This window comes from Gavia stellata, chromosome 3 (assembly GCF_030936135.1).
Source record: "Gavia stellata isolate bGavSte3 chromosome 3, bGavSte3.hap2, whole genome shotgun sequence".
In the NCBI taxonomy this organism is placed as follows: domain Eukaryota; kingdom Metazoa; phylum Chordata; class Aves; order Gaviiformes; family Gaviidae; genus Gavia; species Gavia stellata.
In genome coordinates, this window is record NC_082596.1 from 71,604,237 (window position 1) to 71,626,440 (window position 22,204).

Consider the following 22,204-nt stretch of genomic DNA (forward strand, 5'->3'; position numbering starts at 1 on the left):
ATATGCTTTCCTTACGCCCTTCACTGTCTTTTTTTTTTTTTTAAATCAGAATGAAAATCAGGGTCTAAATCCTCAGCTTTGAGTCTTACAGAATCCAGCCCTACAGGACTATGCCAAAAAGTACAATAGAAAAAATCTTAACCAAACACAGTTTGGTTGGCTCCTTTAAGGCCTGGGACAGATCCAGGCAGTACAAGTGTTTGCCCTTAACTTGGTCTGGTACTTTTCAGCCCCATTGCACAACGGGAGGGTGGATAAAGCAATAAAGAGAAGAGTTTTGGTAAAAGGAGAAATTGAGCTGCCAATTCCTAGAGTTTTCAGAGTTTTAAGGATTTTTTTCCTCCCTAAAATATATATAACAAGGCAATGAACCCTTTACAGATGAGCCAATTTTCTTTTCCCTGACTTTATGAAGAGCATCAAAAAGCAAAGACTGGAGGAAAGCCAAAGGGCAGCTGCAGCTCGGCAGCAGCTCAGCAATTCTTGCCTGGGCTTCTGCCTGAGCCCTGAGCCCAGGAAGACCATACCGCAGAGGACCAAGTGGTCCAGACTTTGTACAGGCTGGTGGATGGAATTAGCTTCAACATGCCGACTGCTGCAACCATGCTCTTCCATGACTGCTCTTCAACACTGAGGTCATAAGTACAGAAAATATTTTCATGTGTGTTTTGGGGGTCGTATCGACACTGTATATACTTCTGTAGTGGATAAGAAAGTGTACAGTTGAAGAAGTGCCTCTCACAACCTGTAGGTATCTTTTGGCCATTGCTTAAAGGCAGGTGCTTTCATTAAAGAGCTGAAAGCAGTTTTTGTTTCAATAAATTCATGGGTGTAAATTGTCAGGGATCCCTGAAGCTGTTCTTACCATTATGATGGCATCGCAGTGTTACTGAGCTGCTGCTTAACCTTTAATAAGTCTGTGACCTAACCATGAGAAATTCTCAGCGTAGTTCGTGCTGCTGTCCTGGTGCCCTAAGCACATACCCCAGAGTTCAATTACTCAGCTAAAATGCAACAGTCGCCTTATACAACATAATGTAAGAAAAGGTGCATTTTCACACAGGAACTCATCTATCCGTTTCCTTTCAGGGTGGACTTTAATTTGTTACACAGTTGTCTTTTTATTTTAATTAGACCGGTTTGCTGTATTAGTAATTGCATACCAAATCGAGATTGGGTTGCCCCCCTGCCCCCCCCCCGGAAAAAAAAGGTAGCTTGGTGGTGGTAGTGGTGGAAGGTGAAAGGATCTTTAGGGAAGGGGGACGATTTGATGTTTTGCTCTGAGGCTGGCAAGTTATTTGGATAAACTGGTGGCTTCAAGCAACATCACAAAATAAAACGATACGATCTCAGATAAAGGAAAGGAGGAAGGTCATAAATATCACAGCAGCACTCTGGTAAAATGCAGTACAATTAACTCCATGAGCTGCAGCTTCCTTACCTGCAACAAATACAAGCCCCATTCACCTGAACTGGAAGAATGTTTTCCTGCTCAAGACTGCTGCCAAAGGCTATGGTCAGACATGGCCATATTTCATGAAGATGACAGTTACTTTGAGGGAAACAAAGTCTGTGCTGATGTCCACCCCAGGCAACCCTAGTGATTTCGGTGCATAATTTAGGTAACAGCAACTTCCTATGTGTTCCATGCCGAAAAAACCTGAAGTGGGGCGGAAATCCCAAACACCAAAAAAACAATGCCACATCCCTTAAAACACCACCTTTTGTCAGAATGAAGCCCAATCCCAACCTAACCACCTTTTATGGGTAACCTCTTCCTACAAACCTCCAAACAAAAATACTACACGTATACATAAAATAAAGAACTATTATGTAGGTATCTATGAATGAGCTCTGACCTTTCCTTCTGGCTTGCCCATATGACTAAAATAATGACATCTGCTTAAGGTCAGAGGTCTAACACATGTATGAATGCTGTTCCTGCAGTACATGCTTTCCAAAGGCAGGCTGCATTGTCATGGATAATTATGATATCTAGTGTAGACACGTCTCAGTTTCATTTACAGTAGTAAATTCGGGGGGTTTTTGAGCATAAATCGAAATAAGCCTTGATCCAGAACTATAAGACATCTTCATTACAATGGGAGATCTCTTTGACAAGAATGATCGTTTAAAAGTTGAAATGAAAAACGTGATTTTTTTTTTTCAAATTAATCTAACTTTTCATTTGCATTTAAATTTGCAGTGCATCAGATAGTTGTACAAGCAGTCTAGGAAAACTCCACGCTGATCTTTCAATGCAAAAAGATCTCATTAGAAAAGGTTTTGACCATAAGAAATGAAAGGCTATATATTCCAGCTACAGACCACGTCATCCATTAGTAGGATGGGGGGTTGGGAGAGAAGGCATCAACATCACCATAGAGAAACGTTCCACTCAGTCTTGCTGGTTTTCTGAAAACAACTGAATATCTTTTCAGGTCAGTGATTTTCAACCATTTTCAATTCACAGATCCCTAAATATTTTCCAGTGGAGATGCAAACCTTTGCATAGCAAAAATTAAGCCCAAGGCAAAGTATTTGCTTTTCATCTTTACCCGCCATGGCTTTCTGAAGCACGGTTCCCAGACCATAGGCTGAAAAACATTTTTAAAAGATATCTCTTTATCATAATTTAGCTGTTTTGCTTAGAATACTGCTATCCTAGCTTCCCTCAAAAGGAAGGAGGAGGAGACACACTACCCATGCTCTGTGGACAAGATTTCTTTGAACTGAAATCACAAATGCTTACATTTTCAGGTCCCTTCATTCTAGATATGTTTAGGTACAAATTACATTGCAATCCTTTCTGTAGTTTCTCAGCCTTCAATTACACAGGATTTCTGGGATCAGCCTCAACCTAATACTCCCCTCGGCCACGGTTTTAGAATCACCAGATGGGACAAACCTATAAAAGCACTTTCTTTTTTTTTTAAATATATCTTTCTTACAGTTGCCTGCAGAATCCTTTCCTTCCCTTAGTTCCACTGGAGCGAGGGAAGGGTCCTTTGCTCCCACAGAGATCTACACTATGTCTAGTCACCTCCGTATTTCCTTCGGGAGTATCTCATGCATTCATTTACAACAGATACAATTCACCCAAAGGACCCCACCCAGCATTATCTGGCCTATATGAAGAGAACTCTATGCGACAGATATCCTCTCAGGCACAAATTTGGAAAAGTATCTTTGTGCTAACTGATCATTGAAGCCTCTGGAGCACTTCTTTCAGTCCATGTTTTGTACACATGTTGAAGACATGCATCCCTTCTGCTCTTTGTAGAGTGTGCTTTGTGCAGGCATTTAAGAGAAATATTGATTTGAACAGGGTTCTTCCTGGATGCATACTTTCTTTTCCCCAATCCCTTTCCAAATTTCGACTAAAGGTTTGAGCACTGAGCCTCAGCTATAACTCTGGTGTTTGGCAATGGCACATCATGGCTTGTGGTGATACACTGTATTACAGTGTACGCAGAGAGGAAAGAACAATACAGTCACCATGCACTGGCTGAGGCCCAATCTAGACGATTATGCAAGCTCTTTCCAATAATGGCATCCCCTCCTCTCCACAATTTATACAGGAAATAATGCTTTAAAAAATTCTCGGACTAATTTGTATGTAGGGATTGTGTAATTTGATAGAAAAGATGACAAAACCTTGATAGAATCACCAGAACAAATTCTTACGAGTTTATATGGTGTAGACAACAATAATCGATTTTTTTTCCACAGTGTTTTTGATGTTACTTATTCCCCATCTCTATTACTAAGTCTTTTCCCCTGCTAACACACTGTGGAAAATGCTTTCCTGGCGAACATCATCAAAGGGACAATTTTCCAGAGAAATCTGGCTCAAATTCAAGATTCTTTGGTAGGATCAAAAAAGGGGGAGGGGAATTCATGAACACATCAACCAGAAAATTTGCATGCATCTACTCTTGCAGTTGATCAAAAAAAAAAAAAAAAATTGTTTTCTTTCAGTCTCTGTATGACTGATGAACATTGAGGCTGAGTCAACACCTCTGATTTGCAATTGAGAGCAACTGTGCTTTCAGAGGGATCCAGATCAAGTACATGAATTATAAACAAAGATCAGTTAACACTGGAAATCTTCATTGTGAAACAAAAAAAGCAGAACAGGGATTTGTACATCATTTTTTTTCCAAACAAGTGATACATATAACATCCTGACAGATCTAATGTTCATACTTGTATTATTATAAATCTGCAAAACACTTCAATAAAAACTTGATTTTGATGAGCTAGGAATCAGTGGTCCAGAATGGCTTCAAAGAATAATGGGCTACTTCAGAAAAATCCTTCAGATCTTTGGATGAAATAAAATATCCTTTATGTGGCCATGAAAGCTTACTGAATATATTTGTTACTTCACACAACGGCAATAGGGCTGCTTAATTAGAGAAAATTGAAAGTAATGTTAAAACTACTACAAAAAGCTAAATAAAAGAACCAAAAAAATTGCATTGAAATTTATTAGCCTTAGCTCATAAGATAGGGGGGAAAAAAAAAAAAGACAGAATCACAGAATCACTAAGGTTGGAAAAGACCTGTAAGATCATCAAGTCCAACCATCAACCCAACACCACCATGCCCACTAAACCATGTCCTGAAGTGCCATGTCTACACGTTTTTTTGAATGCCTCCAGTGATGGTGACTCCACCACCTCCCTGGGCACCCTGTTCCAATGTTTCACCACTCAATGAAAGTGAATTTCAAATATACGGGCTTGTCTTTGCAAAGAATACTGTGTAAAATTACTGAGTAAAATAACTCGGGTCACACTAGAAAGGGCTTCCTTACTATTGATAACTGCCTGATCAGTGAGCACAGACTAGAAATTGAGAGTTAACCCAAGTGATCTAACCCTACCTTGTATCATCATAGTCTGCTGGAGCCCTCCCGGCATTATCAACTAATACACTTTCTGTTGGTCTTAAATGGTGATTGTTTAACAGCACTTTGCAACTTAACTTCCCTGAGCTGATGTCTAAATGTGGGTGCATGTAAAGAGTGGACAAAGTGATGGTTACTCTGATTTGCACGTCGCATTTTCTTTGGCAGACAAGGAAAAGAAAGAGAGGAAAAAAAGAGAAAAACAAAAGACGAAGAGAGAGAGCTGAAGGCATAGTAGAACAATTCTTGCCTCTGTAAGCGTCCTCTGTGTCATTCTAATTTAAAGACTGACAGACCTTAAGACAAGCACCGTGGTGTTCATGTTGATCACAAGCCAAAGAACAAAGCAACTACGGTGCAAGCACTACCAAGGCACAAAAAGCAGTTAGGAGACAATATCTGTAGACCCATAGTGGTGTTGTGGCATCAACTTCTGATGTCCTAACTTTGCACAAAATTGTCCTTTCCCACCTGTGATTCTCTGTCAAGATGGATTAATGCAATGTCAGGGGGTCCCGGGTGCCTGACTCCCAGCCCAGCGCCAGCAACATCTGGTGACTTCGCGTGCCAAACGTAGCTGGGTGCCAGCTTGGCCCGAGATGCGTGCCACAGCCTGCGAATTCAGGAGGCATGGCCTCAGCTGAGGGAATGGGAAGGGGAACATTACACCCAGCGGTCACTCAAGTCTTATGACCATCTCATCTCTGGCTCTTCTAATGGCTATAGACTTTTCTTTCCCTCCAGACACCGGAAACTCTACGAATAGGAATCAATTTTCCTATTTAAACTTGCAAAGATAATTAATTACAATGCACGCGTACTTAGTACAAGTTACTGCTCAGACCTTGAAAACCGGGTTCATTTGCAAAGTGATCCCCCCCAAACACACACACGACTGCTGGCTCGGGAGTAGCTGTAGTCGCATTTCCAGCGTCTGTGAGATGAAGCTGCTTAACAGCCATTTCTGGTCATCCCCAGAAGGTACACAGACACTCAGCAGCTAGTCCGTGCAGGCCAACTGTCTGCACTCCACAGACTAATCAACTGTGGCTTAGATTAAAAAAAACAAAACAAAAAACAAAAAACCCACCCCCCCAAAAAAAGCCAACCCCCCAAACCTCCCCAAACCAACCAAACAACCTACCCACAAAAAACCCCAAACACGCATCTATTCTCTCTTGCTGACAACGTGACCAGAAGCAGCATGACCGCATGCTCCCTGCCCCTGCCCTGCCTACCAACAGTGCCGTAAGAGCCTATAAATACCGCAGGGAAGCCCACTTGCAGCGCGGAACCCACTCATGCTGTCTTTCCATTCTCTGGCCTCGTCGTCAGATGCCAGACAGTTCTGCAGGGCTGCAAGGGCACTCCCGGGCTTTTGCAGCTGACCGGAGTAACATGGCAGCATCATTTGTTTCGGAAACAAAACAATACAGAAAGCTTCAGCTGCATAAGTAGGAACCACAAGGTTTCTTTTAATCTCGTGAACCTGCTATCTGTACATATCCGTCTCCCACCCTGCATTTTTCTTTTGCTATTTATGCACTACAACACAAACTCCCTGAACAACCTACTAATCTTAAATTATGCCAAGCAAAAAATAGATAAATAAACCCCCCAATATCCTAAACTCAGGCACTCACGGAATAAACCCCCCACTGCCCCTCACCACCCTTCAGTTAACAGTCATGTCAAGGGCGTTCAATAGACCAGTTCTAAGGATGGGGGAGGCAAACCAGGAGTAACCATCCTGAACTCCTCTACTCCCAGCACGGTATGGCAAGATCAACTCCACATCTAATAGCCCGAGACGGACATTAGGAAGGAACTAGTCATTTACCGAGGACATGGTAATCAAAGCCACGTCTCTACAGATTCAGTGACAATGAGGTATGAGACAAGATTCTAGCTCCGGGGCCAGAAAGATGCCTTTAAATGGCTTAAATTTTCTCCCTAAATCCCGTTATTTTCTAATTCCAGTTCAATTTCTGCAGCGAGTCCCCTTTTCTTGGGCTTCCTTTGGGAGAGTAGGACTGCGTTTCAACTTTTCACGACTAACACTGCTCTCCCAGATCTCAGTGACTGCTAACTTCAAAAAGGAACACACTTGGTTCATTAGACTACTTAAGGACATTCATTTTGGCACTAATCTTAAAGCACTTAAAAACATTTGAAAAAAGTTTTAAATGCATTTTTTTTTTTTTTTTTAATAACCAGTATAGCAATCAGAATGGATTTGGCATTAATTGGCAAGGACCTCTCACAGGAAGAAGCAGGCACATTTTAAAGACAGCTTGCCTTATTCAACTTTCACCTGAATTATGATAAAGCATCATCCAGAACCATACATCAAAATATTTCATACAATATTACAGAAACACTTAAAATTTTTTTCCAACTGAAGATAATGAAACAAATTAATCTCTGGCATAGACTTGTATGGAAGCAAATAAGAAATGCAGCCACTGATGCCAAGGATAAATCTGGATGGGAAGAGTAAGAAACCACCAATGGTGATACAATCAGCACAAAGTCTTTAAGTGTTTACATCTGGGTGAGTAGAAGAGTTTGATAATCAAGGAACAAACTGCTTTCTTACTAATTCTGAAATTCTAGCATTCACTCAGGCAAGAACAATACAAGATGCCAGTAGTGTGAGCTATTTCACACAGATAAGCAACTCTCGAAGGAAGCAAAAGGTGCTAAATGTTACTCAAGGGAGGAGAAACAGCAGTAGAAAAAGAATTAGACACGTAGGATAAAATGTTACTCAAGGGAAGAGAAACAGCAGTAGAGAAAGAATTAGACACATAGGATAAATTTAGCAGAAAAAGACTACTGACTTGGAAAATGCACACTACAAGAAAATTGCAGAAAGTTAAAAGATTTTTTTATTATAAAAGTTACTACAGATGTCATTACTAGAACCCCATGATATTGCTATGTAATGTGATTTATAAATGTAATTCATTGTTGGATCACACTGAAACGGAAAACATCTTGAATTCAAGCTAGATAAATGAGACACAGTTCAGAGGTTTGATGTACTGGGCGGGGGGGGTATGGAGTGGAGAAAAAAAACAACCAAGCCTGTAAAAATTTAGAGGCCTCCTAAACACAGAAACTGAAGTTGGTTTTGTAAGACTTCTGTATGTCCAGCAGCTGGTTTTACAGTTTGGTTTCTCTCTATTCTAGAACTATTGCTTTGTTGCTCTCTTGAAATCAGAAATGACAAATACACATGAAAATTAATGAAAACTCAAATATATATCAAGTAAAGATGAATGACTTTTTAATTTATTTTTTTTTTTAATCCATAAGCATTAGGTTCATGTACTTCAGAGGAAATATTTTGCATCTTCCCATTTGATTTGCCTTTGTCTACAAAGCCAAAGAAGATAGCAATCCACAAACACTTTAAATGTGCTGATGCAGAAAACAAGGCAATATTTACTCATAACAAATAAAGCTATTCCTGCTTTAGGTCGGAATACAAGCAGCACTGACAAAAACTTTAGTTGTCTGAAAGCATCGAACGTGATGCCGTCTGAAAGTAGGGTCAATATTTGATTGGAGATCAAAGATTATTTTGCAAGTTTGATCTGTTTGCAGGAAAAGCAACTGCTGGTCTTCCATGTGTATGTATCTCCTATAAATACAAGGAGGTAATAATTCCACAGCAGAAAGCTGTGATGTGACCACAAATGGAATATTGCATGTAGCTCATATCTCAACGGGTTGCAAACGAAGATATAAAATAACTAGGCATATACAAAGAAGGCGAACTTAAATGATATAGGAATTGGAGGATAAGATACTGAATATGAAGACAGACTAAGGAAGCTAAAGTTATATAATCCAGAAAAGAGGATTGAGCAAAATATGATCATAGTCTATAAATAACTTACAGGTAACAATATAGATGAAAGAAGAGAATTATTTAGAGTCCTGGTAGAGGATAAGATGAGAAGCAATTTCCTTTAGCTAAAGAAGGAAAAACTGAACAGAAGAATGTAGGCCAAACATTTGCAAAACCTAACACCCCACAGCAGTATGCATGGTGCCATTTCACGCACATGGCAGTTCCAACTAAAACAGGTGAGTCTGGTGCCTAGCAGGACACAGCCCAACCCTATGGTCACCTGCCAACAGAATGGACCAGACTTATTTTGCTGTCTGCATACCCAACAGCAGAGATGAATTCAAAGAGACATCAAAGTTGAGTATAGTTTTAAAGTTAGAAGACAGGCTGTCCAAAAGAAGTATTTTTATTTTCCCCTGCAACTTTTGGGAGACAGGCTGTTAATACTAACCACAGACTGCAAAAATGGCATTAACATGGCAAATAACCCCTCATAACAGTTAAAGACGGACATACAGCAGACGTGCAGCACTTGTCTCAAACAGCAAGAGAAGGCTTGCTCTCAATTAATCCAACTTGCAAATTTTAAAATAATGTCAGCATCAGCAACACCTGCTCATCGCAAATAAACTGGAATGAGTAAACAGAGATTTACCTCAAAGATTGAAAAAAGTGAAGCTTGACTTTGCAAATACATTCAACAGAGCAGCAGGAGTCTAGAAAAGATGACAAAAAGCTGGCCATAAGATTAATATGAGATCCACAAGGCTGCTGCTGTACCCCTCCCCCCCCCCCCCCCCACTGCTGTACAGCATTATGGACTGAGCTAACTTGAGAGTAATGATTTCCTTGGGCACTGTGCATGCAGGCAGTGTAGCCATAACCACGCAGACGTAAGCACAACTTGCAAAACCACACTTGGATGCCAGTAGAACCTCAAGCTCTTCCCTGGTTTTGTGCTGCTGTAGCTACATCACAGTCCCTACATAAGTAACCCACCTAATGGTAGTTTTAAAAGATCTTTAGAGGACTGCAGTGATGCACTAGTTTGCACTGCAGGCAGCCAAATACTGATGTATCCAAGTATATATACTTGGATATAAACAAGTTTAGGGGGTTAACTTCAGCCTAGCAAGGCTTCCCAATAGTCAGGGGAGAATGGCTGGCTTCTGAGACAGGCAATTCAGACCTGCTCTGCTTGGAAGTTCTTCTCTCTCAACCGACCACAGACTGAGCCAGGGGTGGGGGGAGGCCTTGTTAGGCAGCTTTGGGGAATGCTCCCCCCTCGCATCAGACGTACCATACGCATAACCAGATATAACTCTGTCCAATAAATTCTTGAAACAGCAGCATTTTACCTTGGATTGCACACTTGTAATACTGTTAAGTGTGTTTCTGAAATCCAACTGATTTACAATGGCTTTAGGAAGACGCAAGCAAGAATTTTTTTATACTTAATAGCATTGCTGCACACATCTTGGGAAGATTTTGTTACTTGATTGTCAATTTTCATGAAAGCTCACATGAGTAGTTGAACAAGAATATACCCCTTTGCCCCATAAACATGGCCATTTCAAAAATTTCATCTGCAGTGGAAATGTCACAGGTTCAAGAAAGATAATCGACTGCAGTCCATTCGCTGACAAACATTTGTACAACAGTATTTTTCCATAAACACACCAAAGATGCACAATCATTACCAGCTCGGAAGAGAAACATTACAGTAGTTAAAAGTGTAACTAGAGCTACAGATTGCCCCCTCACTGCAACAAAGGTTTCTTTGTTTGGTTTGGCTTTTTTTTTTATTTTTACATCATACGCTTGTGTCTACAGTACTATTACAGTACACTAGATAATACACCAGTGTTTACTAGGGAGGACTGGTCAACAACCAACCAAAGCCTGCTTGTTCCATCCCATTAAAAGTCCCTCGCTAACGCAGACATGCCAACATGCACCACTTCACACAGAGGTTTCAGATGCACTAGGTGCCACCCGAAGCTGTCTGCTCATGTGCCACTGCAGTGCCTTCTTGGGGCATTTATTCCCATTTCAGCTGGCATCAGAAGTACTGGGGCTGAGACAGTTTTGAATGGGAAAAAAAATGCCTGCCTAGAATATGATCTTTTAGGTATTTCACTGCTGAATGCTTCAAGTGGTTGAAATGAAAATGCGCAAGTTTTGGAAAGTCCATATTCCTACTGAAGTGAAGTGTTGGTGGACATAATACAATAGGTGTTACAGTGTAGTGTTCCCATACTAAACACTAGACCTTTCCCATGTTGTTAAAAAGAGTATGTCCTCTTAGAGATGGGGGGGGGGGGGGGAATCACATACCAAGGTAAGCATTTTCTACCCAAACATATTACAAAGACTTTCACTCTCCCTTTCTAATCTCATGGACATACCACACTCACACTCCTTTTCCACTGGTCCCATGACTGAGACAAGGTTTCTTCTTTTACCCCAACAGAAGGTGCCATCCAGGCTTAAAACTCAGAGGACCTTCTGAAGAGGGGAGGGAAAGTCAGGAGAAATGGAGGGGGGAAGAAACTAGAGCTTGTGAAAACACAGTTTCCATGGATCTTAGAATCATAGAATCATTTAGATTGATGATTTTAAGGGTCTTTTCCAAAGTCCAACTGTTAACCTAACACTACCAAGTCCACCACTAAACTGTGTCCCTAAGCACCACATCTACACGTCTTTTAAATACCTCCAGCGATGGTAACTCAACCACTTCCCTAGGCAGCCTGTTCCAATGCTTGATAACCCTTTCAGCAAAGAAATTTTTCTTAATATTCAATCTAAACCTCCCCTGGTGCAACTTGAGGCCATTTCCTCTCATCCTATCACTAGTCACTTGGGAAAAAGCTCGTATCTTATTCAGATATGAGCTGGAGCAGTATCACACATCACTTTCACAATGAGATGCCATCTTGCAGCCCAAGTCAACAGAAGTGGCTGGTAACATCTTTGTATTGTCACAAAGATGGATTTTCCTGGGATGTAGGAGCACAGAGGACCCCAGGAGCCCTTGTGGATTAGACAAACCTGTTCTTATCCTACTGCTCCAACAGAATAATCGAGGAGAAGTTCTGTCAGGGGCCCTGTGGACAACTCCTCCTCCTCAATGCCTTCCTTGGATGTTACAACAGGACAGGGTTACCTCCAGCTCTGCCTTTTATCTCATTTGGTCTTCTGCACACGTGTTAAAATTCAGGACAACCTTCACAGTCTGTCACAAATAATTAAGGCAGCAAATGAGTGGAATACATAGAAATAGCTGTTTCAATTTGCAAAAACTAACCAGGTAAACTGTATTAAAATCTAAGATCATCATTGGCTCGGAATGCAGATCAATGGCACTTCAGATTGCCAAAACAGAGAAACAGAAGATACTTATGGCTCAGAATCCTCTCTAATACCATTTTTGTCACAAAGTCACTAGGTGTATATGGAAGCTACAGATAGGTACATAAATCAGGTGCCCAGTGCTTACACAAAACTACTGACTTTAACTAAATATTAATTGAACAACTTTATTAGGTTAAAATAGATGAACTCCATACTTTGTTATTTACACATCATAAATTAAGAAGAGATTTATTTAAACAAATACAGTTCAGTAAGTCCTTTTCATGAATGAAAAGTGTGAAGGCAAGAGAGACTGTTACAAGCATCAGTTATTCAAAGCTGCAGACACGAAAGCTCGTCTCACAACACGAGCTATAAACCCATTTTTGTTTATTACTATAGCCTACCCATTTGACATCTACCCTAATAAATGGTTCTCAATGAAAAGCATGCAAGTACACACCATTTTCTCTGGCTTTCCCCAGAGTATTGAGGATCATTAGTCAGATCGTCGGCTTTCTGTGAGAGACGTCTGTATAGTTTTCAAATTTTGACTAATAATCTCTTGAAATAACGTTTGCAGCAGAAGACATGCTAAGCCAAAGTCATAACTAGTCTGAATGTGTGAGGATGTGATTTTTTTTGAAGATGAATTTGCCCTCAGCTTTAGACATATTTGCAGGTCCAAAGTGGTTTTATTCTATTTTGTGGATATCCCCACCCCCCAAAAACCTGCAATTACTATCAAGAAAATAGAAGTACCAATCCAGAACTACTTCAGCTGAGAGGTTTCTGTGACTATTCCCAGAAACAGACTTGTTTCTCAGAATTTTCTCAGAAAGCAGAGACAACAGTGCAAATTTATTTCCTTTTAAACTTGGGCAAATACATGCACAAATTTTGCTTGATTTGCCCAGATTCTACAAACAAAAGCATGCAAGAAATTTAATGTAGTATAAACACGATAATTTTCTTTAGAAAGTTGCCAGTCATGTTTTAAAGCTGTAGTTAAGTAAAGTTCCCAGTTAAGTGTTTCAAGTGAGTAAGAAGTAGTATCTTTGAAATCAACACAGCCAAGAAAGGATTTTGTAAAATCTACTCAGCTCCACTTAAGATAATCACCCAGTATAAAAAAAAAAAAGTATCTGAAAAATCTGAATTGCATTAACAGCGTAGGAACTAGAAATGAAACATATTTTAGGTGCATCTGCAATCTTTTACAGTTGTCCAGTATATTTTAAGGACGTTATTTAGAAATACATTTCTTTATCTGTCAACTCAGCCATATTCTCATTGAGAGCATCAGATTTTGATGTATTTTTAAGTATGATCTCAGAGGCATACAGAGCTAAAATGAAGGTGACATTTTACCAGTAGCCGTAGGCAGCCCTAGTTCTGGCTACTTTTGTTATTATTTATCTCCCAATATATATATGATCTGCTGCTTTTAACTTTATTGCCTAATAATAATATTCACTGGAGACTGGGTCTTTCCTGTCTAGCGATGGGAAAGCAGAAAGGTCACAAGGTAAAAGAAAACTCCATTTTCATAGGCACTTTAAAGCATTGCTCCTAAAGGAATTCAAGTTGCTATAGAAAGGTTTAGATATATACGGTGGGCCCTTTACTCCTGAGCCAACTAAAAGACCATCCATCTGTGCACAATACAATGTAATAAAAGCACAGTAAAAAGGATAGTTTCTGTTCACTTTTTTTGTAAAGCCTCGCTTGAGTTTTATTGCCAACTCCACAGCAACTTCACACACACACGCTCAAAGTAAGATCAGGGTTGTTTCTTAACAGGAGGTACAACAGGCAAGAAAAGGTCACAGTGCTGTGAGATTTCCTTTTAGACAATGAATAGGATTAGAAGTGAGTAGGTCCCAGGGAGCAGATTACCCTAAAATGAAACCCAGGGATGACAAAGCAAAGCCCAGGGTCCAAGTCGTGTGTCAGCAATCTCCTCCCAGCAAGTCTGGGGTCAAGAAGTAGCTACCAACAAAACTGGCACATATATATATATACACACACATATACACATACATATATATAGATATATAGATATATAAAATCCACCACAAGTAGTGTTGATACATTTGCCCAAACAACCATGTAAACAAACAAAACCCTCTAAAAGTTTAGCAAATCTAAAAGTTAAGGCTACCTTAGAAGAAAACTAGTGTCAGAAAATATGGGAATACAAAGATAGGTTGCCTAAATGGCATTAACTCTGCCTTGTATCATCTTTTCATTGACACTGAAAACCAAGAGAACCAGAAGGGTGACAAATTTGAGAAATCAAATAGCGTCATCCAACCACATTAAAGTATGTTCACACAACTGCAAGGAGATCGTATCACCCACTGGCTATAAAGTACCACTCATCCACCACTCATCAGCTCACACTCAGTAGCTGGTCATGGATGTGATCCTACACAGGGGCAACACAAAGCAAACCAGGTGAGCTACCATTACGTTCAGTCAGGACAGTCTTAATAGCTGCAGAAGGAAATTACTTGCATTTCTACTGTTTAAGCTAATGCAGTCCGCTCCACAGCCAGTACCAGGAACAGGTGTCTCTGAAGTTACCATGCCACAGCTGAAGATCAGTGTCTTCTTAAAGCGTGCTTTTTAAGATATGGGTGAAATTACTCACAGCCGCTAATTAGCTACCAATGAGAGGTTGAAGACTATGATGTCACATATTAAGTTGTGATAGGATATGCCAACAGACTAATTGGTAGTCAAGCTCCCAGAGATATATAGGCAATTACGGTTCCTGTAAGCAAACAGAAGGCCAACAGCAGTGCTGGTTGGAAGTGTGGGCAAGAGTCACACCCCACGTGTGACAGACACCCCCAAGTGTAGATGCATTTGTCAGCATTGGAGGCTGTTTGGGGAGCTGCTCCAGTTAGTCACAGAGAAGTACAGACTCAGGAGGCTCCACCACCACGGCTCACATTGGAGGCTTTTGTCAGAGATGGATCATTCCCACACAAACAACAGAAGCCTCCAAAATTTCAGCAGTATTTCAAAACACAGGGTCAGATTCAGAGTATCTTACCTGACACTACAAACACTTGAGGGATAGTAGACTTTGTTAGAAGTAAGGTTTAAGAGCTCTTATAATTTTTATTCAGCCTCCTGCACCCCACCCCAGTCCACAGTAAGCATCATGGGATGATCACTGTACTTAATTAACAGTGACAATCTTTCCGTTACCTGCCGGGCATCTGTATTTGTACAGCATGAATGCTGACAGGGGAAGGAGGGAGGGGGAAATGAAGTGTATCTCTCTCTCAGTGTCTGCCCAGAACCCTTGCTCTTCCCGGAGAAATCTAATGGTGTAACTTCTGATGTTCCCTACTACTCAATCAAAAACCAGCGATTTAAACATCTCTGAACTGAAAAGACTTGAGACTCCAAACCTGATTCTCATTGCTGTGAATGAAAACTCTGAACTTGCATATCAGAACAATGGTAGACGCCTCGTATTTTCCTATCTGCAGGAGCAAAACACTTTAATTTACTCTCATAGGTATAACATACATTAATAAAAAAGGCAAACAGTCTTTTAAATCACTTTGATCATATGTAAGCAAATCTCCACCAGATCCAGGCGGCTCAGGGACTTTCAGTATTTAATCCAGTACTGTATAGTAATTATTGAGTGGATTTACAGCATTTACAAAGGTTGCATCCGCCCCCAGTGTTTTTACAGCCTTTTCATTTAAAATCTGTGCTGTTGTTCTATATAATGTTTAATGTTACAAAACAGCCGGCAAAATTTCCATTAGCTCTTCTGGCTAGATGCTGGCACGCTGCCATAATTATGCTAATGAGATCCTCGAGGTACGTACACAGTTTTGTTAATTGAATGAAATCACAGAAAAAAAATTTTATGGTCTTCAGAGCTCAGATTCTATCTTTCTATTAGTTTAAATAAGGCTCAAATGCTGAATAGGTGCTTTACTGCCCACTGAAGAAAAAAAAACCAAGCCAATGGGGGTGAAGGTAATAGACCATCATAAATACAGGACTAGCTGGTGTGGACATTGATTGCACCAGGCACTTCATTGCCATGTAGTACATGCAAAAATATTCTTTTTTTGGGAAACGTACCCCCACGCCCCCTTTGCTTACCCTTTAGGGTACTCTGCATCTGGGATGATATTCCGCTTTCCTTGTTGCCACTGGAACAACCAAACTGTTCAGATTTCATTTTATGAAATCCTCAGATTAGTGCTAATATCTTATCTGTATTTGCTTACCAACAAATGCATACCTATTTGTATTTAAAAGATGACAGGAGTCTTTTTCTAGAGCTCCACTTGCTCTGCATGCAGCTGCCCGAACTTTTGTTACATGCCCAGAACTGCAGTTCTGACACAGCCACCCCCATTTTCTAAAACTTGGCTGAACCTTCATAAAGCCTCGTTTTAAGCATCACAGTCAAGTGCTTTTGTTTGGTTTCATTGGGGTTTTTTTTATTATTTTAGTGAAATTATTCTTTGTTTCTTATTACAGCCATGTCCCTAGACTAGTCTATAAGCAGAGCCAAAAGTTTTTCAGTAAACGTACTGTGAATCTAACAGAAGTAGAGCAGTACAGAACAAGGCAGAAAAGTGCAATGTTTTTCTAAACACTTCCATTGCCTTTTTTTTTTTAAATTTGAAAATGTTTGTCTTAAACTGTTTGCGAAGTCAAAAAGAAACAAAACCAAAAATTACACATTCAAGTTTTTCTCTGAACCATTCTGTAGTTTTCAGGTGTCACTGCAATAAAACCTACTAACAAATGCTGCAGTGTCCTCCTCACGCACTTGTATCAAGCCATAAGCTGTCTGAGCAACTAGATTATGCTGAGAACAGTACGTGGGCTCCTTTTACTCATTTTATAAGTCTACCATCTATTTATCCCATATCATTGCAGTCAAATCCTGTCACTGATGGCCACGTCCTTCTCAGAATGAAAGTCTGTTGAGGTCACTGGGACAAGTCTTGACAGTCTTAATCGCTGCTCAATGACTTCCAGCAGCGTCTAGCTACGATGTCAAGCACGGACCTCTGAGGGGGCGAGCAGAATAAGAAAGTTCAGACTCTAAAGGACCATTAGAGCTTTGGGAAAAACAAGGTCTGATCTGAGTGGGAGTTTGGTCTGTAGAGGAACAGAATTTAAAAAAAAAAGCGTACATTAACCCTCTTGGAAAAAAGATCCATTCGTGTTGGTTTGCATTTTTTTTCCAAGTATAGTTACAGATTTTTTAAATAACAATGACTTTCCGTACTAACTTTTTTGTGTGTCCGTGCCGAAGGCTTCCAGGGCTCGGAAAACAAGTCAAGATGCTGAACGGCGTGTGTGTACGCAAGATGACAGCCTTTGGCAGGGGACACAAAAGCTTCAGAATATGGGTGAGCACAGCAAAGGGCCACCCGTGTGCATCGGGGACAGTGGGACTGTCTGCTAGGAACCTTGCATACTGCTCAAATGGGAGTTTGTTGACCTGAGTTTGATTTCTGTGCCTGATTGATGAATGTTAACATACGATCGCACTTGCTGAATATTTTCATGGCTTTCTAAGCACTTTATAGATGCTTGGACATATTATCTTCCTCTTCCCTCCCCCTAGCCAATGGACACTACACTCCATAAAAACACATATACACCCTTAAGACTAGGTGGATGTCTATTACAAAGACTTTCTGCTTGATTTTAATCCAAAAGAGCTGGCATTGAGCTGGGATTTTTTAATTAAAACCTCCTTCGCTCAGCTCTTTCTTGTCTTGTGGAGCATCTATCAATCAGAAGGAGTCACTGCAGGATGCACCCAGTGGCAAGAGGCCATTTCGTCCCCTCCCCCAACCCTAGACACTGACTTTTTTTCTCCCCGCCTCCAACTTCATTAACTAAATGCACTGAATAAACCTTAACATCCCAGCTAAATCCTGTTGGCCCTGGATTTGCTGCTTAATGCTAAAACCCAAGCGACCCATTTTTCTCCTGTTGATACTTCTATTGCTGATGGCAGCCAGCAGAGAAAAATACCCGACCTTAAAATATTTTAAGGTAAGGAACAAAACCCAGAGAATTCATCACTCACTCTTTCTGCTGCTGGTCATGAACTTTACGTAAGCTCTACTCTTCGTGTGTCAAAGCCTCCCTTGCTTTTGTGCTTCACAAGCAACACAGCAAATCTGTTGCTTAGCAAATGACTGCAAAGTGCATCCATTATTAAAAGTAAGACAAGGTTTCTTTGAAAGAAAAATGATCTTGCAAAGTCTACGAAAATAAATTTCCATGCATTTTACAATCTCCAGCCATGATGTTGTTATAAACGTCAGAAGATGGAGACCCCACTAACTGAAAATCTTTGGGAACAACTAACAACGAGAGTAAACAGTTTCAGTGCTACAGATTCATTCTGAGTTCCCGTCCTTACATTTTGCTTTAAACTGTAATAGTTTGCCTTCCCGATTTCACGTACACAACAAAAAAGGCTAAAGATTATTCACCATCCCCCTGCCTCTTGGCTGCCAGCCCTCCTGCTGCACCCCAGTTATAATTGCTATACCTCATCTCACCGCAGCTCAACTGCCCACCACTTCCTCCTCAGTCCGCAATGATGAGCGGGAATGCCAATGGTCACTTCCCAGCTTTTGACTCTTTATTCCCAAAGCACCCAAACTGGGTTACCCATCCAGCTGCCAAGTCTCCCTATGGTAGCACTCGAGCTTTGGCACTCCTGACTGCTCCTGGGGCCACCAGCCTGCCTTTACTCCTTGCTCCATCGCACCTCCAACCTCTCTGCCCCCCTCAAACCATCACCACCGTGACACCAGATGTGTTTTGCCACAGCATCTGCCATTCCAAAACCCTTCCCTCCTGCAAATACCTCTTTCACACTTCTGCCACACACACCCGTGGCTGCAGCCACATCCCTCATTGGCTTTGCAAGCTTCACCACGACTTTCTGCCACTGTAATACGCCCTTGCCCTATTGCAGGGTCCCTTTGCAGTTGTCGCTTCCCAGCGTGCTTAGCCCCAGCCTCCCAGCCCTCCCGAGAAGGAAGGATGGTTCATCTTCTTCTCCCCTATGTCCTGTCCCACTTCCCCCAGCACGGAGCACCATGAGGGGTGCAAACCACCACGCTTTGGCTAGGACAGCTTCTTGCCCTGCGATGGCTCCGTGGTAAGCAGCTTCAAGCGCAGAAAACCGAGCGCTCCCCTCACAGCTCTCAAGAGTTGTTCACCACATTTTCAGTAATCTGTTGGAGAAGGCTATTCCAGCCTGCTTTTGGGTATCCAACCAACACAGCAGTCTTTGGATTTGACTTATATTTTTAATAACACATTTTGCTTTACATTAATATCAGACCTCAATACTCTACAATACCGAGGCCGGCTTCTGAGAAGGGCTGCATCCTGAAACGCCTACCCCATGCACACTCAGTGCTTCGCCCAGCAAATTCCTGCGGCATTCAGAGGCTGCAAAGGCTGCAAAGAAACAAGGAGCCTGGACATCTGGCAGAAATTCAGTTATCCTGAATAAAAAATTATATTTACAAAGTACCCAAAAGCAAATCTAATCTAACACTGAAGATACACAGCACAGGTTACACATTAAGATTATTAGTACTAAGTCCGTTATGAGAAGGCTTTCAAATAAAAATGGTTTCTTAGCGACTGTGCACTTGCGTTACTGTATTTCTTACCAATACCACTAATGGAGTGTTGATCATGTTTCTAGCTTCTCTGAAGTAACGTGAAAAATATATTGAACCACGTAAGAATAAAATTAATATATCCATGTTGCTACGCATCATACCACACACACTCTACAGATGTGTTTAAATATGGTCCTTGAAGGAAGTAATGGCAACTGACTTCAGTGTTACAGAAATATACAAACCAGCATAAATTGGAGACCAAGAGTGATAAGGAACAGAACCAGTGAAACAAACAGTTACATTCTTGAGGACTTATTTTTGCATCATGGACACAGATGAGCGAAAGAAAGGGGGGCAAGGTCTTTTGTAAGAAGCCAGCTATTTCAGATTGTAAGGAAAGTAAAAATATTTTTGTTCACCTGATTATAGATTAAGAAGGTATGGAGTAATAACCACACAACTGATCAAGTTTTTCTCTTTTCTTGAATACAATGAGTAGAATACTAGATAGAGGTCATATTTATTAAGAGGTTTATGAGTAGGCAAGCCTCAGCTTTTCAGTTTATTTTGTTTTTATAAACTCTTGCCTGATTTTAGCATGGCCAGTTCCTGGATTCCATTTTGAGCCATCCTCAGTGATAGTTCAGGAACTTTGCACGAGGAATCTTTGTAGGGATAAACAGTGGACAAACAGATTACCAGCTCAACTCCATTTTTTACTATTGATCTACTTCTAAAACCATATATAAAAGAAATAAACAAGACCTACAGATAGACTGGATGGTATGCACACTTCTAACGGCTTTTTTTTTTTTTAATCATTTGAAGATAGACATGCTCAGCAGTTTCCAGATATGACTGCATTTTGCCGTCTATAATCTGCACAAGAGCTGTTAAAATACAATTAGGTGGAATGTGTTAACTGAGTGTTTATTTTTCCAGTAGGACTAGTAGGGTTATCAGAAACACAAACAGAAGTTGTACACTAAACATAACCATACCCAGTGTAATAGGACATTCTAGCAGATGTAGCAAAGAGATTAAAGCACAGTTTTTGGCGCATAGTAACAAAACTTCTCGCATCTTTAAAAACAGTAATAAGAAGAAAGAGTCATGAAGTCCAGAGTTCTCTCTTATTAGCTTTATGATAAAGCTACCATATATTTCTTAACTTTTCTTTAAGAAACACACACTTTGAAGTTTCACTTTTTCCCCAGTTGCACAACACACGGAACTACCATACGATTGTTTACTTAAGCTGGTTATGTTAGCAATTTAAAAACAACAACAAAAAGCCTCCAGAAACCTTACCAGCTAAATAAAAGGAAGCCACTTCCAATGCTAATACCCCCCAAATACGGGACAATATTCCGGTTCTGTTGCTTTTGACAGCGATGCTGGTTTACAGTACGTCCGAAAGTTCTCAGCCTCTGCCTTTCCAATCCCCCCGCGGCCCCTCTGGTTTTCCTTGGCAAGGGCCAGCTCTCGCCTCTCCCCGTTTCACGTCAAACTTGCAGGAAACTATCAATCGGGGGTGGCCGTAGGAAAGGGGCACCCACCCCCCCACCCCCGAGGTGATATTCTCCCATTTAAACCCCGCAGCCGCGGCTCAGGCGGGGTTACTCACCCAAGGGAAGCGCCCACTTCCCAACTGACAGTCCCTCGTACTTATTTTAGCGCAGCTCACTTGTGCGGATGATAACCCGGCCCCATCGCCACACAAATCACTTCTACAGCAACTTGTTGGTTCCAATCTTTTAAGGACTTCGCCCATCGCAGCCTGTCCCGGGCAGGCAGACGGGCGAAACTCAGCCCCTAAGCACCGGCAAAAGCAGCATGCTCGGCTCCTGCAAGCTCAAAAGAAAGCAACCCCCCCAAACCCACCCCCGGCAGGCAGCTCCCCCTCCTCGGCCGCGCTACAACTCCCGAGAGCCGGAGAGGGTTTCTCCTTGCCTGCTCCCTCCCCTCCCGCATCCCTGCGCGGGCAGAGGTACCCACCTGCTGAGCGGGTCCCCGAGCCCGCCCGGAGCCCCACGCCGCTCCCTTCCTCCCGTGGGGTTGCGCAGCCAGCCGGCTCCCTCCGTGCCGCCCTTGCGCGGGGCTGCAGCCAGCCGGCTCCCTGCGTGCCGCCCGGGCGCGGACAGATGGCCGGGAGCCCTGAGCCCTACCAGAGTGAAGCAAAGCTGGGCTGCTTTTTTTTTTTTTTTTTTTACCCTTTTTTTCCTTCCCCTCCTTTTTTTTCCCCTTTCCTCCCTTCTCCCCGTTTTCCCTCCCTTCCTCCCCTGGCTTAGCCCCTGGCAGATAAGCCCGACTCAGCCAGAGTGCGCTCACAACACCCCCTCCACCAATCATTTCAATTAGTGCCACATGAGAGGAGCTTCTGCCCAAAATCTGCTTAAGAAA

The 22,204-nt window shown here is 41.6% G+C and overlaps 1 protein-coding gene across 3 annotated transcripts in view; it reads right to left on the reverse strand.

Annotated features, from left to right (window-relative positions):
- The window catches only part of LOC104265047 (poly(rC)-binding protein 3-like), a 153,437-nt gene extending 131,600 nt beyond the window's left edge, over positions 1 to 21,837 (reverse strand). For all 3 annotated transcript variants that reach the window (XM_059835949.1, XM_059835950.1, XM_059835951.1), the window contains exon 1: positions 21,800 to 21,837. The gene's annotated coding sequence lies outside the window, so the exon portion shown is untranslated. The remainder of the gene's footprint in view (positions 1 to 21,799) is intronic.
- Positions 21,838 to 22,204: the final 367 nt, after the last annotated feature.